This window comes from Heptranchias perlo, unplaced genomic scaffold (assembly GCF_035084215.1).
Source record: "Heptranchias perlo isolate sHepPer1 unplaced genomic scaffold, sHepPer1.hap1 HAP1_SCAFFOLD_1439, whole genome shotgun sequence".
Lineage (NCBI taxonomy): Eukaryota > Metazoa > Chordata > Chondrichthyes > Hexanchiformes > Hexanchidae > Heptranchias > Heptranchias perlo.
In genome coordinates, this window is record NW_027138688.1 from 4,375 (window position 1) to 23,115 (window position 18,741).

Sequence of the window (18,741 nt, forward strand, 5' to 3'; positions counted from 1 at the left end):
GGACTAATTGGATAGCTCTTTCAAAGAGCCAGTACTGGCACGATGGGCCGAATGGCTTCCTTCTGTGCTGTGATGATTCTATGATTCTAGCAGGGACACTATAACTAACAGATAGGGCATCTGGGTCCTTAGTGAATGGCAGGACCAACAGTCTATCGCCTTAACCAATGAGATTGAGGAGGAAAGCTGTAGACTGCAGGAAGATATCAATGGACTGGTCAGGTGGGCAGAAAATTGGCAAATGGAGAAGTGTGAGGTGAAGCATTTGGGGAGGGCAAACAAGGCAAGGGAATACACAATGAACGGGAGGATACTGAGAGGTGTAGAGGAAGTGAGGGACCTTGGAGTGCATGTCCACAGATCCCTGAAGGTAGCAGGACAAGTAGATAAGGTGGTTAAAAAGGCATACGGGATACTTTCCTTTACTAGCCGAGACATAGAATATAAGAGCAGGGAGGTTATGCTGGAACTGTATAAAACACTAGTTAGGCCACAGCTTGAGTACTGTGTACAGTTCTGGTCACCACATTACAGGAAAGATGTGATTGCACTAGAGAGGTTACAGAGGAGATTTACGAGGATGTTGCCAGGACTGGAGAATTTTAGCTATAAGGAAAGATTGGATAGGCTGGGGTTGTTTTCTTTGGAACAAAGGAGGCTGAGGGGAGATTTAATTGAGATAAAATTATAACGGGACCAGAGAGAGTGGATAGGAAGGACCTATTTCCCTTAGCGGAGGGGTCTGTGACCAGGGACATAGATTTAAAGTAATTGGTAGAAGGATTAGACGGGAGCTGAGGAGAAATTTTTTCACCAGAGGGTGGTGGGGGTCTGGAACTCACTGCCTGAAAGGGTGGTAGAGGCAGAAACCCTTAAGCTGGAAAGCTCTTTTTTGGCCGGTGTGAACACCATGGGCCGAATGGCCTCCTTCTATGCTGTAACTTTCTATGATTCTATGGGTCTATGATTGAGAAAGAAACAGAGGAACGACGGAGAAGGAGGGAGAATTAGAGTCAAATCAGGTACAGAAAGAAAAAATAAAGAGGGAAAGAAAGATTGGATTAAGAGAGAGAGACAAAAGGCAGAAAGGTAAAGTAAGAAAAGAATTAAAAAATTAAAAATTTGACATTTTTAAAATCTCTAAGAACAATTTGCCACCTTAAGGAATGAGACTCCACAGTTTAAATGGTTCAATTTCTGGGCCAGAGAGGTTGGTCAGCATAGAATCAACAATTATCATATCGTTAACAGGGTACTTGCGCTCTTAATCGCCAGCCCTAACTTTCTGTGGTGAGTTTAATGAGCAATTAATGTGCAAATCCAGCAAGTTCTTAAAAATAACGGGGAGGTTAGGGGCGAGATGCCGTTTGTGTGAAGCAAACAGAGGAGCAGCGTAAATCGCCCAGTGAGTTCCAGAGACTCACAACTCACAGTGTATCTCTTCATCCCCTGAACTTGCTGGTCGATTTACGCGTTAATAAGGGCCTGCGTCGTTAACACACCATTATTTATCCAGCAAGATTTGGCCCAATCTGACCATTCATCTACCAATCCGAGAGAGCTCATCGAAACGTACCCTTGTAGATCTTCCAGAATTCCATCTAGGAAAAAATGAAGAAGAGCATTGCATAAATCACCTTGAACCAATATTTACATAAAGCTTAGATAATGGGAGAAGTAAAGACTAGTCGTGGCCCTATAATAAAGAGACAATAGGAGCTGCCATATCAACTGGAGAGCAATGGACTGAGTGTGTCCACAAGTATAAAGTGGAGCATCACTGGATGGGAGCACAAGTTGCTAAATTGCTACAATTGTATTATAGATCGACCTCCAACCGTAGTCCCTGTCTAGTGAGCCTTCACAGCACAAGCAACCCCTGCTGGGCAAAAATTATTTAAGTATGATAGTGATTCTCAGATCAAATGTGTTCCAACCTTTACACGAGCTCACCGTAAAAGGGGACAGCAGAATTGGGCCTCATTACTATTTAAACAACAGGATGTAACATGAAACAGGATCGCTCTCCCTGTCTGTCACATGTATGTGTATTGCAAACAACAAGTCACCATACCCGTATTTCCTGTACTTGGATCCAGTGACCCCTGCTGGAAGGGTCCCATGTCTGAGGACAGGGCAAATAACTGGTGTGAGAGTCAGAGATCAATGGGGAATTAGTGAATACAAGATAGTTGCGTTCAATGTCAGAATAGAAAGGGATAATGAGTCAAAGGGTGCTGGACTGGAAAAAGGCAGGTAAGTTCAGCGAGATAAGGGAACTGGTCCAAATTAACTGGGTTAGCAAACAGATCAGCAGTGGGAAATCTTCAAATATGAGATAGATAGAGTACAGAATTAATCTATTCCTATAAAAAGAAAAGAAAGAACTTGCATTTATATAGCGCCTTTCACGACCTCAGGATGTTCCAAAGCGCTTTACAGCCCATGCAGTACTTTTGAAGTGTAGTCACTGTTGTCATGTAGGAAACACGGCAGCCAATTTGCGCACAGCAAGATCCCACAAATAGCAATGCGATAATGACCAGATAATCTGTTTTAGTGATGTTGGTTGAGGGATAAATATTGGCCAGGACACAGGGGAGATCTTCCCCACTCTTCTTCGAAATAGTGCAATGGGATCCTTTATGTCTACCTGAGAGGCTGGACGGGGCCTTGGTTTAACGTCTCATCGGAAAGACTATAAAATATAAAGGGGGCTCTCTCAAAGAATACAGTTTAGTGGATAAAGTGAAACTTAAAAGGGAGATGTGTGATAAAGTTGGGGCTAATAATAAAAAAATAATCAAGAGGAATATAGAAAGTGTAGCAGAGAAGTGAAAAGGAAATAGGAAAAAAGTCTAGCAGGTTATATAAAATTAAATAGTAAGGCCTTTTATAAGAAAACAAGAAGTAAAATGCTAGTTAGAGAGGGCAGGACACTCAGGGAGGAAGGAGAGAGTGTAAGAGTAGAGGATGAAGGTGTGGAGAGATATTAAATATCCTAAATGAATGTAAAAGTGAGACTGTAGGTGTACGAGAGGAGGAAATGGAACAGTTCATCGAGATTACTATAAAAAAGGAATTGATTCTGAAAAAGGAGCAGAACTCAGGGTGGATCAGTCACTGGGCCCTGATGGCTGCACCCCAGGCTGTCCTGAGCTAAGTCCTGAGATGGACCAACTGTCAGCTGCACCATCTTGTGCTGTTGTATGAGCAGCCGGGCTCTGCCTCTTTTCTGCGACATCCACAGGCATCTGAGGGGGTTGGCAGGAGGGCACGTTTCAGAAACAGCATCATCATGTGGGCACATTCCTTATACTGACCACTAGCTCTGCATGGACACTGATCTAGGTAGCACTCTCGCCTCTGAGTCAGAAGGTCATGGGTTACAAGTCCCACTCCAGAGACTTGAGCACATAATCCAGGCTGACACTCCAGTGCAGTACTGAGGGAGAGCTGCACTGTCAGAGGTGCCATCTTTTGGATGAGATGTTAAACCGAGGCCCTGTCTCCCTCTCAGGTAGACGTAAAAGATCCCAAGGCATTATTTTGAAGAAGAGCAAGAGAGTTCTCTCCGGTTTTGTAGCAAATATTTATCCCTCAACCAATATCATTAAAACAGATTATCTGGTCATTATCATATTGCTGTTTGTGGGATCTTGCTGTGCACAAATTGGCTGCCGCGTTTCCTACATTACAACAGTGACTACAGTTCAAAAGTACTTCATTGGGTGTAAAGCATTTTGGGACATCCTGAGGTCATGAAAGGCACTATATGAATGGAAGTCCTTATTTTTTTTCTTTTTAAATGAGAAAAGGAAAATAGAAAATATTAAATAAAATGGAAATAGGGAGAACATGGGAAGAAGAGGAGAGTGAGACAGAGTCTGAAACTGATATGAAACACAGAATATTGGAAAAATGCAGCAGGTCTGTGAGCAACTGAAGAGTGAATTCAAAAATTGCAGACGACACCAAATTGGGGGATATAGATAATACTGAGGAGGACTGCGACAAAATACAGGAAGACATTAATAAACTTGCAGAATGGGTGTATAATTGGCAAATTAATTTCAATATAGATAAGTGTGAGATATTACATTTTGGTAGGAAGAATAAGGAGGCCACATATTGCTTGGATAATAAGAGTTTAAATGGGGTAAAGGAGCAAAGGGATCTAGGGGTACAGATACACAAATTACTAAAAGTAGCAGCACAGGTTAATAAGGTCAAAAAAAGCAAATCAAGCACTGGGGTTCAATTCTAGAGGTCTAGAATTGAAAAGCAGAGAAGTTATGTTAAACTTGTATAGAATCTTGGTTCGACCACACTGAGTACTGTGCACAGGTCTGGTCTCCATATTATAAAAAGGATATAGAGGCACAGGAGAAGATGCAAAAAAGATTTACTGAGATGATCCCAGAACTGAGAGGTTATATATATCAGGAAAGATTGAACAGGCTGGGTCTTTTTTCTCCAGAAAAAAGATTGAGGGGTGGCCTAATGGAGCTCTTTAAGATTATGAAGGGGTTTGATAGGGTAGACGTAGAGAAAACGTTTCCACTTGTGGGGAGACCAGAACTAGGGGCCACAAATATAAGATAGTCACTAATAAATCCAATAGAGAATTCAGGAGAAACTTCTTTACCCAGAGTGTGGTGAGAATGTGGAATTCACTACCACATGGTTGAGGCGACTAGCATTGATGCATTGAAGGGGAAGCTAGATAAACACATGAGGGAGAAAGGAATAGAACGATATGCTGATAGGGTGAGATGAAGTGGGGCGGGAGGAGGCTCGTGTGGAGCATAAACACCGGCATAGAGCAGTTGGGCCGAATGGCCTGTTTCTGGCTGTACATTCCATGTAATTCCATGAATTGACAGGTTAATGGTAGGAACATAGGAACATAGGAACAGGAGTAGGCCATTCAGCCCCTCGTACCTGCTCCGCCACTTGATAAGATCATGGCTGATCTGTGATCTAACTCCATATACCTGCCTTTGGCCCATATCCCTTAATACCTTTGGTTGCCAAAAAGCTATCTATCTCAGATTTAAATTTAGCAATTGAGCTAGTATCAATTGCCGTTTGCGGAAGAGAGTTCCAAACTTCTACCACCCTTTGTGTGTAGAAACGTTTTCTAATCTCGCTCCTGAAAGGTCTGGCTCTAATTTTTAGACTGTGCCCCCTACTCCTAGAATCCCCAACCAGCGGAAATAGTTTCTCTCTATCCACCCTATCCGTTCCCCTTAATATCTTATAAACTTCGATCAGATCACCCCTTAACCTTCGAAACTCCAGAGAATACAACCCCAATTTGTGTAATCTCTCCTCGTAACTTAACCCTTGAAGTCCGGGTATCATTCTAATAAACCCACGCTGCACTCCCTCCAAGGCCAATATGTCCTTCCGAAGGTGCGGTGCCCAGAACTGCTCACAGTACTCCAGGTGCGGTCTAACCAGGGTTTTGTATAGCTGCAGCATAACTTCTGCCCCCTTGTACTCCAGTCCTCTGGATATAAAGGCCATCATTCCATTAGCCTTATTGATTATTTTCTGCACCTGTTCATGACACTTCAATGATCTATGTACCTGAACACCTAAGTCCCTTTGGACATACACAGTTTTTAACTTTTTACCATTTAGAAAGTACCCTGTTCTATCTTTTTTTGATCCAAAGTGGATGACCTCACATTTGTCTACATTGAATTCCATTTGCCACAGTTTTGCCCATTCACTTAATCTATCAATATCGCTTTGTAATTTTATGTTTTCATCTACACTGCTTACAATGCCACCAATCTTTGTGTCATCGGCAAACTTAGATATGAGACTTTCTATGCCTTCATCTAAGTCGTTAATAAATATTGTGAATAATTGAGGCCCCAAGACAGATCCCTGCGGGACTCCACTAGTCACATCCTGCCAATGTGAGTACCTACCCATTATCCCTACTCTCTGTCGCCTTTCGCTCAGCCAATTTCCGAACCAAGTCCGTACTTTTCCCTCGATTCCATGGGCTTCCAACTTAGCTAACAGTCTCTTATGTGGGACCTTATCAAATGCCTTCTGGAAGTCCATATAAATAACATCCATTGACATTCCCCTGTCCACTACTTTAGTCACCTCTTCAAAAAATTCAATCAGGTTTGTCAGGCACGACCTGCCTTTCACAAATCCATGCTGGCTCTCTCTGATTAACTGAAAATTCTCGAGGTGTTCAGTCACCCTATCCTTAATTATAGACTCCAGCATTTTCCCCACAACAGATGTTAGGCTAACTGGTCTATAATTCCCCGGTTTCCCTCTCTCTCCTTTCTTAAAAAGCGGAGTGACATGTGCAATTTTCCAATCTAGAGGGACAGTTCCTAAATCTAGAGAACTTTGAAAGATTATAGTTTGGAGTGTAGCCGTGCATCGGAGCATTGTTGACAAAGCGTCTCAACTGAAAACCTTTGCCATTTCTTATCTCGGGTCTTCACCGGCCTGTTGTGTGTCCCCATCATCTGCAGTTCGAATCTCCAGAATCTGTTTTTCTAACCTTTCTATACCCAGTTTCGGTAATTAGTCAGAAAGCTCAGCAGCATCAGAAGGACTCTGAAAACAAACGGGCAGCCTGGAGGGGAGGGAACTCCCTGGAGTTGCTGCAATGTAAACTGAGCTGCAGCTCAGACCCAAAGCAACGAGAGGCAAAAGGCAGATTATCAGAATTTTTAATAAAAAAGGCATAAGTCTAAATTGCAGAATTCATCAAGTGCGAACAGTTTCAATTCAATGGTAACATCGCAATAAAATCATTGTCCAGTTTGGCGCTTAACTTGAATTCACCATTGCAACTTTATTAAGGATTGGTCTGTGAGGGAGTTAAGGGGTTCAGACTATAGACTGGGGTGTCAGAGAGTAAAGGGGTTCAGACTATAGACTGGGGTGTGAGGGGGTAAAGGGGTTCAGACTATAGACTGGGGTGTGAGGGGGTAAAGGGGTTCCGGCTATAGACTGGGGTGTGAGGGGGTAAAGGGGTTCAGACTATAGACTGGGGTGTGAGGGGGGTAAAGGGGTTCAGACTATAGACTGGGGTGTGAGGGGGTAAAGGGGCTCAGACTATAGACTGGGGTGTGAGGGGGTAAAGGGGCTCAGACTATAGACTGGGGTGTGAGGGGGTAAAGGGGTTCAGACTATAGACTGGGATGTGAGGGGGTAAAGGGGTTCAGACTATAGACTGGGGTGTGAGGGGGTAAAGGGGCTCAGACTATAGACTGGGGTGTGAGGGGGTAAAGGGGTTCAGACTATAGACTGGGGTGTGAGGGGGTAAAGGGGCTCAGACAATAGACTAGGGTATGAGGGAGTAAAAGGGTTCAGACTATAGACTGGGGTGTGAGGGGGTAAAGGGGCTCAGACTATAGACTGGGGTGTGAGGGGGTAAAGGGGTTCAGATTATAGACTGGGGTGTGAGGGGGTAAAGGGGCTCAGACTATAGACTGGGGTGTGAGGGGGTAAAGGGGCTCAGACTATAGACTGGGGTGTGAGGGGGTAAAGGGGTTCAGACTATAGACTGGGGTGTGAGGGGGTAAAGGGGTTCCGGCTATAGACTGGGGTATGAGGGGGTAAAGGGGCTCAGACTATAGACTGGGGTGTGAGGGGGTAAAGGGGTTCCGGCTATAGACTGGGGTATGAGGGGGTAAAGGGGCTCAGACTATAGACTGGGGTGTGAGGGGGTAAAGGGGTTCAGACTATAGACTGGGGTGTGAGGGGGTAAAGGGGTTCAGACTATAGACTGGGGTGTGAGGGGGTAAAGGGGCTCAGACTATAGACTGGGGTGTGAGGGGGTAAAGGGGTTCAGACTATAGACTGGGGTGTGAGGGGGTAAAGGGGTTCAGACTATAGACTGGGGTGTGAGGGGGTAAAGGGGCTCAGACTATAGACTGGGGTGTGAGGGGGTAAAGGGGTTCAGACTATAGACTGGGGTGTGAGGGGGTAAAGGGGTTCAGATTATAGACTGGGGTGTGAGGGGGTAAAGGGGTTCAGACTATAGACTGGGGTGTGAGGGGGTAAAGGGGTTCAGACTATAGACTGGGGTGTGAGGGGGTAAAGGGGTTCAGACTATAGACTGGGGTGTGAGGGGGTCAAGGGGTTCAGACTATAGACTGGGGTGTGAGGGAATGATTCAGATTACAGATTGGGATTTGACAGAGGGGCTGGGCTAAGCCGAAACACAGCGAGATACTTCAGTAGAACTAATGACACTTACGGTTCTCTGGTCATTTTCAAACACTTCCCTCGCTTCTTCGTACGAGCATTCCTCCTCGATACACTCCCGCTGAACGGAACCTCTTTTCAGCTCTTCCAGTCCCGAGTTAGCCCGTCTCTCTCTTTGTAATAGAAGTCTGGTGGCCTCTGTCTCTTTCAGGAAGACTAGATGGGACAGATCTCAATGGATACATCAGCAGAAAAACAGATTCAACACACCAGTATCTGGTACATTCGCGCCAGACAAGTGCCAGGCAATGACCATCTCCAACAAGGGGGAGTCTAACCACCTCCCTTTGACATTCAACGGTATTACCATCGCCGAATCCCCCACCATCAACATCCTGGGGGTCACCATTGACCAGAAACTTATCTGGACCAGCCATATAAATACAGTGGCTACAAGAGCAGGTCAGAGGCTGGGTATTCTGCAGCAAGTGACTCACCTCCTGACTCCCCAAAGCCTTTCCACCAGCTACAAGGCACAAGTCAGGAGTGTGATGGAATACTCTCCACTTGCCTGGATGAGTGCAGCTCCAACAACACTCAAGAAGCTCGATACCATCCAGGACAAAGCAGCCCGCTGGATTGGCACCCCATCCACCACCCTAAACATTCACTCCCTTCACCACCGGCGCACTGTGGCTGCAGTGTGTACCATCCATAGGATGCACTGCAGCAACTCGTCAAGGCTTCTTCGACAGCACCTCCCAAACCCGTGACCTCTACCACCTAGAAGGTCAAGGGCAGCAGGCACATGGGAACAACACCACCTGCACGTTCCCCTCCAAGTCACACACCATCCCGACTTGGAAATATATCGTCGTTCCTTCATCGTCACTGGAATCCTGGAACTCCCTTCCTAACAGCACTGTGGGAGAACCGTCACCTCACGGACTGCAGCGGTTCAAGAAGGCGGCTCACCACCACCTTCTCAAGGGCAATTAGGGATGGGCAATAAATGCTGGCAGCGACGCCCACATCCCATGAATGAATAAAAAAAAAACACTGAACCACTTTTGACAATACTGCTATTTAGATAAAAGTGTTGGACATTTGTATAAATATATCAGTATGTTTGATAACTAATATTTCAAGATTGCTACTTTAGTGCAATTTGTTGTGTATTATGGGCAGGTTTATGTTGTGAACACACAACCAGTGTTGGATTGACAAAACCTCATCAATATCAGAAGGTTCCCTACAACCGAGGGTGAGATGAGAATGACACCCCATCAGGCTGGAGTAAGGTTTGATCGAAGGTCCATTGATCAATTCAGTACCCCAGTCCTTGAAAGATCACAACTTATTCTATCAATAAGTAGCACAATCAGCCATGCTTGGGATACATGAGGGATCAGAAAAAGGCCCTCCCTGTCCAGAATACACAGTCACTCCACTATCAGGACTCTTTGAAGGCTCTCTCTATACTTCAGCAAAATGCTCCTGGTAGAATTACATTGCCAATTCTTCTCTACATTTGTGTTACACGAACATGGTGTTGGAATGTGCCAATCTACCTAGGTCTCACTGTGACAACCCATCTATCCACTTATACAGATCTCACTGTGCCAACCCATCTATCCACTTATACAGATCTCTCTGTGCCAACCCATCTATCCACTTATACAGATCTCTCTGTGCCAACCCATCTATCGACTTATACAGATCTCTCTGTACCAACCCATCTATCCACTTATACAGATCTCTCTGTGCCAACCCATCTATCCACTTATACAGATCTCTCTGTGCCAACACATCCATCCACTTATACAGATATCACTGTGCCAACCCATCTATCCAGTTATACAGATATCACTGTGCCAACCCATCTATCCACTTATACAGATCTCTCTGTGCCAACCCATCTATCCACTTATACAGATCTCTCTGTGCCAACCCATCTATCCACTTATACAGATCTCTCTGTACCAACCCATCTATCCACTTATACAGATCTCTCTGTGCCAACCCATCTATCCACTTATACAGATCTCTCTGTGCCAACACATCCATCCACTTATACAGATATCACTGTGCCAACCCATCTATCCAGTTATACAGATATCACTGTGCCAACCCATCCATCCACTTATACAGATCTCTCTGTGCCAACCCATCTATCCACTTATACAGATCTCACTGTGCCAACCCATCTATCCACTTATACAGATCTCTCTGTGCCAACACATCTATCCACTTATACAGATCTCTCTGTGCCAACCCATCCATCCACTTATACAGATCTCTCTGTGCCAACCCATCTATCCACTTATACAGATCTCACTGTGCCAACCCATCTATCCACTTATACAGATCTCTCTGTGCCAACACATCTATCCACTTATAGAGATCTCTCTGTGCCAACCCATCTATCCACTTATACAGATCTCTCTGTGCCAACACATCTATCCACTTATACAGATCTCTCTGTGCCAACACATCCATCCACTTATACAGATCTCACTGTGCCAACCCATCTATCCACTTATACAGATCTCTCTGTGCCAACACATCTATCCACTTATAGAGATCTCTCTGTGCCAACCCATCTATCCACTTATACAGATCTCTCTGTGCCAACCCATCTATCCACTTATACAGATCTCTCTGTGCCAACCCATCTATCCACTTATACAGATCTCTCTGTGCCAACACATCCATCCACTTATACAGATCTCTCTGTGCCAACCCATCTATCCACTTATACAGATCTCTCTGTGCCAACCCATCTATCCACTTATAGAGATCTCTCTGTACCAACCCATCTATCCACTTATACAGATCTCTCTGTGCCAACCCATCTATCCACTTATACAGATCTCTCTGTGCCAACCCATCTATCCACTTATACAGATCTCTCTGTGCCAACCCATCTATCCACTTATAGAGATCTCTCTGTGCCAACCCATCTATCCACTTATACAGATCTCTCTGTGCCAACACATCCATCCACTTATACAGATCTCTCTGTGCCAACACATCCATCCACTTATACAGATATCACTGTGCCAACCCATCTATCCACTTATACAGATCTCTCTGTGCCAACCCATCTATCCACTTATACAGATCTCTCTGTACCAACTCATCTATCCACTTATACAGATCTCTCTGTGCCAACCCATCTATCCACTTATACAGATCTCTCTGTGCCAACACATCCATCCACTTATACAGATATCACTGTGCCAACCCATCCATCCACTTATACAGATCTCTCTGTGCCAACCCATCTATCCAGTTATACAGATATCTCTGTGCCAACCCATCCATCCACTTATACAGATCTCTCTGTGCCAACCCATCTATCCAGTTATACAGATCTCTCTGTGCCAACCCATCTATCCACTTATACAGATCTCTCTGTGCCAACACATCCATCCACTTATACAGATATCACTGTGCCAACCCATCTATCCACTTATACAGATCTCTCTGTGCCAACCCATCTATCCACTTATACAGATCTCTCTGTAACAACTCATCTATCCACTTATACAGATCTCTCTGTGCCAACACATCCATCCACTTATACAGATATCACTGTGCCAACCCATCCATCCACTTATACAGATATCACTGTGCCAACCCATCTATCCAGTTATACAGATATCACTGTGCCAACCCATCTATCCAGTTATACAGATATCACTGTGCCAACCCATCTATCCACTTATACAGATCTCTCTGTGCCAACCCATCTATCCAGTTATACAGATATCACTGTGCCAACCCATCCATCCACTTATACAGATCTCTCTGTGCCAACCCATCTATCCACTTATACAGATCTCACTGTGCCAACCCATCTATCCACTTATACAGATCTCTCTGTGCCAACCCATCCATCCACTTATACAGATCTCTCTGTGCCAACCCATCTATCCACTTATACAGATCTCACTGTGCCAACCCATCTATCCACTTATACAGATCTCTCTGTGCCAACCCATCTATCCACTTATAGAGATCTCTCTGTGCCAACCCATCCATCCACTTATACAGATCTCTCTGTGCCAACACATCTATCCACTTATACAGATCTCACTGTGCCAACCCATCTATCCACTTATACAGATCTCTCTGTGCCAACCCATCTATCCACTTATAGAGATCTCTCTGTGCCAACCCATCCATCCACTTATACAGATCTCTCTGTGCCAACACATCTATCCACTTATACAGATCTCACTGTGCCAACCCATCTATCCACTTATACAGATCTCTCTGTGCCAACCCATCTATCCACTTATACAGATCTCTCTGTGCCAACCCATCTATCCACTTATACAGATCTCTCTGTGCCAACCCATCTATCCACTTATACAGATCTCTCTGTGCCAACCCATCTATCCACTTATACAGATCTCTCTGTGCCAACCCATCTATCCACTTATACAGATCTCTCTGTGCCAACCCATCTATCCACTTATACAGATCTCACTGTGCCAACCCATCTATCCACTTATACAGATCTCTCTGTGCCAACCCATCTATCCACTTATAGAGATCTCTCTGTGCCAACCCATCCATCCACTTATACAGATCTCTCTGTGCCAACCCATCTATCCACTTATACAGATCTCACTGTGCCAACCCATCTATCCACTTATACAGATCTCTCTGTGCCAACCCATCTATCCACTTATACAGATCTCTCTGTGCCAACCCATCTATCCACTTATACAGATCTCTCTGTGCCAACCCATCTATCCACTTATACAGATCTCTCTGTGCCAACCCATCTATCCACTTATACAGATCTCTCTGTGCCAACCCATCTATCCACTTATACAGATCTCACTGTGCCAACCCATCCATCCACTTATACAGATCTCACTGTGCCAACCCATCTATCCACTTATACAGATATCACTGTGCCAACCCATCTATCCACTTATACAGATCTCTCTGTGCCAACCCATCCATCCACTTATACAGATCTCACTGTGCCAACCCATCTATCCACTTATACAGTTCTCTCTGTGCCAACCCATCTATCCACTTATACAGTTCTCTCTGTGCCAACCCATCAATCCACTTATACAGATCTCACTGTGCCAACCCATCCATCCACTTATACAGATCTCACTGTGCCAACCCATCTATCCACTTATACAGATATCACTGTGCCAACCCATCCATCCACTTATACAGATCTCTCTGTGCCAACCCATCCATCCACTTATACAGTTCTCTCTGTGCCAACCCATCTATCCACTTATAGAGATCTCTCTGTGCCAACCCATCCATCCACTTATACAGTTCTCTCTGTGCCAACCCATCTATCCACTTATAGAGATCTCTCTGTGCCAACCCATCCATCCACTTATACAGATCTCTCTGTCCAACCCATCTATCCACTTATAGAGATCTCTCTGTGCCAACCCATCCATCCACTTATACAGTTCTCTCTGTGCCAACCCATCTATCCACTTATACAGATCTCTCTGTGCCAAACCATCTATCCACTTATACAGATCTCTCTGTGCCAACCCATCCATCCACTTATACAGTTCTCTCTGTGCCAATGCATCAATCCACTTATACAGTTCTCTCTGTGCCAACCCATCCATCCACTTATACAGATCTCTCTGTGCCAATGCATCAATCCACTTATACAGTTCTCTCTGTGCCAACCCATCCATCCACTTATACAGATCTCTCTGTGCCAATGCATCAATCCATTTATACAGATCTCTCTGTGCCAATGCATCAATCCACTTATACAGTTCTCTCTGTGCCAACCCATCCATCCACTTATACAGATCTCTCTGTGCCAATGCATCAATCCACTTATACAGTTCTCTCTGTGCCAACCCACCTATCCACTTATACAGATCTCTCTGTGCCAATGCATCAATCCACTTATACAGATCTCTCTGTGCCAATGCATCAATCCACTTATACAGATCTCTCTGTGCCAATGCATCAATCCACTTATACAGATCTCTCTGTGCCAACCCACCTATCCACTTATACAGATCTCTCTGTGCCAATGCATCAATCCACTTATACAGTTCTCTCTGTGCCAACCCATCTATCCACTTATACAGATCTCTCTGTGCCAATGCAACAATCCACTTATACAGATCTCACTGTGCCAACCCATCTATCCACTTATACAGATCTCACTGTGCCAACCCATCTATCCACTTATACAGATCTCACTGTGCCAACCCATCTATCCACTTATACAGATCTCTCTGTGCCAGCCCATCTATCCACTTATACAGATATCACTGTGCCAACCCATCTATCCACTTATACAGATCTCACTGTGCCAACCCATCTATCCACTTATACAGATCTCACTGTGCCAACCCATCTATCCACTTATACAGATCTCTCTGTGCCAACCCATCTATCCACTTATACAGATCTCACTGTGCCAACCCATCTATCCACTTATACAGATCTCTCTGTGCCAACCCATCTATCCACTTATACAGATCTCACTGTGCCAACCCATCTATCCACTTATACAGATATCACTGTGCCAACCCATCTATCCACTTATACAGATCTCACTGTGCCAACCCATCTATCCACTTATACAGATCTCTCTGTGCCAACCCATCTATCCACTTATACAGATCTCACTGTGCCAACCCATCTATCCACTTATACAGATATCACTGTGCCAACCCATCTATCCACTTATACAGATCTCTCTGTGCCAACCCATCTATCCACTTATACAGATATCACTGTGCCAACCCATCTATCCACTTATACAGATCTCTCTGTGCCAACCCATCTATCCACTTATACAGATATCACTGTGCCAACCCATCTATCCACTTATACAGATCTCTCTGTGCCAACCCATCTATCCACTTATACAGATATCACTGTGCCAACCCATCTATCCACTTATACAGATCTCTCTGTGCCAACCCATCTATCTACTTATACAGATCTCTCTGTGCCAACCCATCTATCCACTTATACAGATCTCACTGTGCCAACCCATCTATCCACTTATACAGATCTCTCTGTGCCAACCCACCTATCCACTTATACAGATCTCTCTGTGCCAACCCACCTATCCACTTATACAGATCTCTCTGTGCCAACCCATCTATCCACTTATACAGAACTCTCTGTGCCAACCCATCTATCCACTTATACAGATCTCTCTGTGCCAACCCATCTATCCACTTATACAGATCTCACTGTGCCAACCCACCTATCCACTTATACAGATCTCTCTGTGCCAACCCATCTATCCACTTATACAGATCTCACTGTGCCAACCCATCTATCCACTTATACAGAACTCTCTGTGCCAACCCATCTATCCACTTATACAGATCTCTCTGTGCCAACCCATCTATCCACTTATACAGATCTCACTGTGCCAACCCATCTATCCACTTATACAGATCTCTCTGTGCCAACCCATCTATCCACTTATACAGATCTCCCTGTGCCAACCCATCTATCCACTTATACAGATCTCTCTGTGCCAACCCATCTATCCACTTATACAGTTCTCTCTGTGCCAACCCATCCATCCACTTATACAGATCTCTCTGTGCCAACCCACCTATCCACTTATACAGAACTCTCTGTGCCAACCTATCTATCCACTTATACAGATCTCTCTGTGCCAACCCATCTATCCACTTATACAGATCTCTCTGTGCCAACCCATCTATCCACTTATACAGATATCACTGTGCCAACCCATCCATCCACTTATACATATCTCTCTGTGCCAACCCATCTATCCACTTATACAGATCTCACTGTGCCAACCCATCTATCCACTTATACAGATCTCTCTGTGCCAACCCATCTATCCACTTATACAGATCTCTCTGTGCCAACCCATCTATCCACTTATACAGATATCACTGTGCCAACCCATCCATCCACTTATACAGATCTCACTGTGCCAACCCATCTATCCACTTATACAGATCTCTCTGTGCCAACCCATCCATCCACTTATACAGATCTCTCTGTGCCAACCCACCTATCCACTTATACAGATCTCACTGTGCCAACCCATCTATCCACTTATACAGATCTCTCTGTGCCAACCCATCTATCCACTTATACAGTTCTCTCTGTGCCAACCCATCTATCCACTTATACAGATCTCTCTGTGCCAACCCATCCATCCACTTATACAGATATCACTGTGCCAACCCATCTATCCACTTATACAGTTCTCTCTGTGCCAACCCATCTATCCACTTATACAGATCTCTCTGTGCCAACCCATCTATCCACTTATACAGATCTCTCTGTGCCAACCCATCTATCCACTTATACAGTTCTCTCTGTGCCAACCCATCCATCCACTTATACAGATATCACTGTGCCAACCCATCTATCCACTTATACAGATCTCTCTGTGCCAACCCATCTATCCACTTATACAGATCTCTCTGTGCCAACCCATCTATCCACTTATACAGATCTCTCTGTGCCAACCCATCTATCCACTTATACAGATCTCTCTGTGCCAACCCATCCATCCACTTATACAGATCTCTCTGTGCCAACCCATCTATCCACTTATACAGATCTCTCTGTGCCAACCCATCCATCCACTTATACAGATCTCTCTGTGCCAACCCATCTATCCACTTATACAGATCTCATTGTGCCAACCCATCCATCCACTTATACAGATCTCTCTGTGCCAACCCATCTATCCACTTATACAGATCTCTCTGTGCCAACCCATCCATCCACTTATACAGATCTCTCTGTGCCAACCCATCTATCCACTTATACAGATCTCTCTGTGCCAACCCATCCATCCACTTATACAGATCTCTCTGTGCCAACCCATCTATCCACTTATACAGATCTCATTGTGCCAACCCATCCATCCACTGATACAGATCTCTCTGTGCCAATCTATCTATTCATTGGATTTTTCAGTTATTTTGGTACATCACTGTTGAATTGCTGATTGCAGGATTTCTAATTGATAGATTGGTTTGCTCGATTTCTGAGTGCAGGATTTGTAAAAGTGCTACAGTTGAAAATCAGAAAATGTGAATTCCTGTGGGTGCCCCTTTCTATCTGTTATTTGGAGGTGGTAGACAATGCAAGGCAAAGTTCACTTGTAGTAGAGACGGACTGCCCACATCCACTCTTACAAGGCATCATACACCCCAGTGGATCTCATCTACCTCCTTTCAATGGCCTTGACATCCTTCCTAAAGAATAAAACATACAATCTCACTTATAGGGGACACAATCCCATTTATCACGGACACAACCCTGCTTATGAAGGACGCTGCCTGTTTTTGAAGGATGCAATCACACTTACAAATGGACGCAACCTCGTTTACAGTGGAAATTATCCCATTTATGGTGCGCACAATCCTGATTAAAATTGACTCAATCCCGTTTACGATGGGCGCTTTACGGTCGACTCAAACTCATTTACTGTTCGACTCAATCCCATTTACTGTTCGACTCAAACCCATTAACGGTTCGACTCAAACCCATTTACGCTGGACTCAAGCCCATTTATGCTGGACTCAAGCCCATTTACGCCCATTTATGGTGGACTCAAACCTATTGGTGGTGGACTCAATCCCTTTTATGGTGGACTGTATCCCGTTTACGATGTGCACTATCCCGTTGCTGGCAGCAACTTCACCAGCAACTGCAGCCTACTGTCCTTTCAGAATCAATTAAATTATTGCAACACCGGGAGCAAGCACATCAGCAATGTTTCACACTCATTGGATTAAATGAAACTTGACAGCAAACTGCAGAGCCCTAGGCTACGAATGAATAACATACCTGCAGAATGTGTAACAGAGAACAGCTGAAGGACACAGGAAAGTAGCACACTGATGTGAAAAGGAGCCATGTTCAGATTGACAAAGCCCGTTCTGCTGAAGATTAGAGCACAAAAATAAACAGAAATCTCGCGGGCAAAGTACAGAGGGGAGGCTTTGCCCAAGCACACACTGACCTGATAGTACACTTAACCCTAACAGGTCCTGACAGTGGTTTGTGCTCTATCTTACAGGACCATATAGTAGAGATATCTTCCCCCCCTCCTCCATCCTCACCAACAAGTGCGAGGAGCTCATGAACTACTTTGTCACTAAGATCGCGACCATCCGACCAGCTGCCTCTGTTGCTTCCCCCCTTTCCCTTCCTTCCCCCCATGCTGGCTGACTTTGTACATGGATCCCTCTCCTCAGGTACAGTCACTCCACTTTTTAACACCACCATCACCCCCTTCCTCAAAAATCCCACCCTCGACCCCTCTGTCCTCGAAAACCACAAACTCCGTACCTTCACCACCAATTCCATCTATTTCCACCGCTACTGTCTCAGGTTGAACCAGACTGTTTGCAACCTCGGAGGCCTATTTGTTCCCAAGTTGGGTTCCTGACCCCATATCCTCTCTATCACAAAAGCTGCCTACCTCCACCTTTGTAACATCACCTGCCTCGGCCCCAGCTTCAGCCCATCTCCTGCTAAACCCCTCATCTTTTA

General features: G+C 44.8%; 1 long non-coding RNA gene across 1 annotated transcript; it reads right to left on the reverse strand.

Moving 5' to 3' along the window:
* Positions 1–1,575: 1,575 nt before the first annotated feature.
* LOC137308917 (uncharacterized) lies at positions 1,576–18,121 on the reverse strand. The gene is made up of 3 exons (XR_010959667.1): positions 18,034–18,121; positions 8,252–8,415; positions 1,576–1,601 (listed from the first exon to the last, which is right to left on the reverse strand). It is a non-coding gene; the product is annotated as an uncharacterized lncRNA (long non-coding RNA).
* Positions 18,122–18,741: the final 620 nt, after the last annotated feature.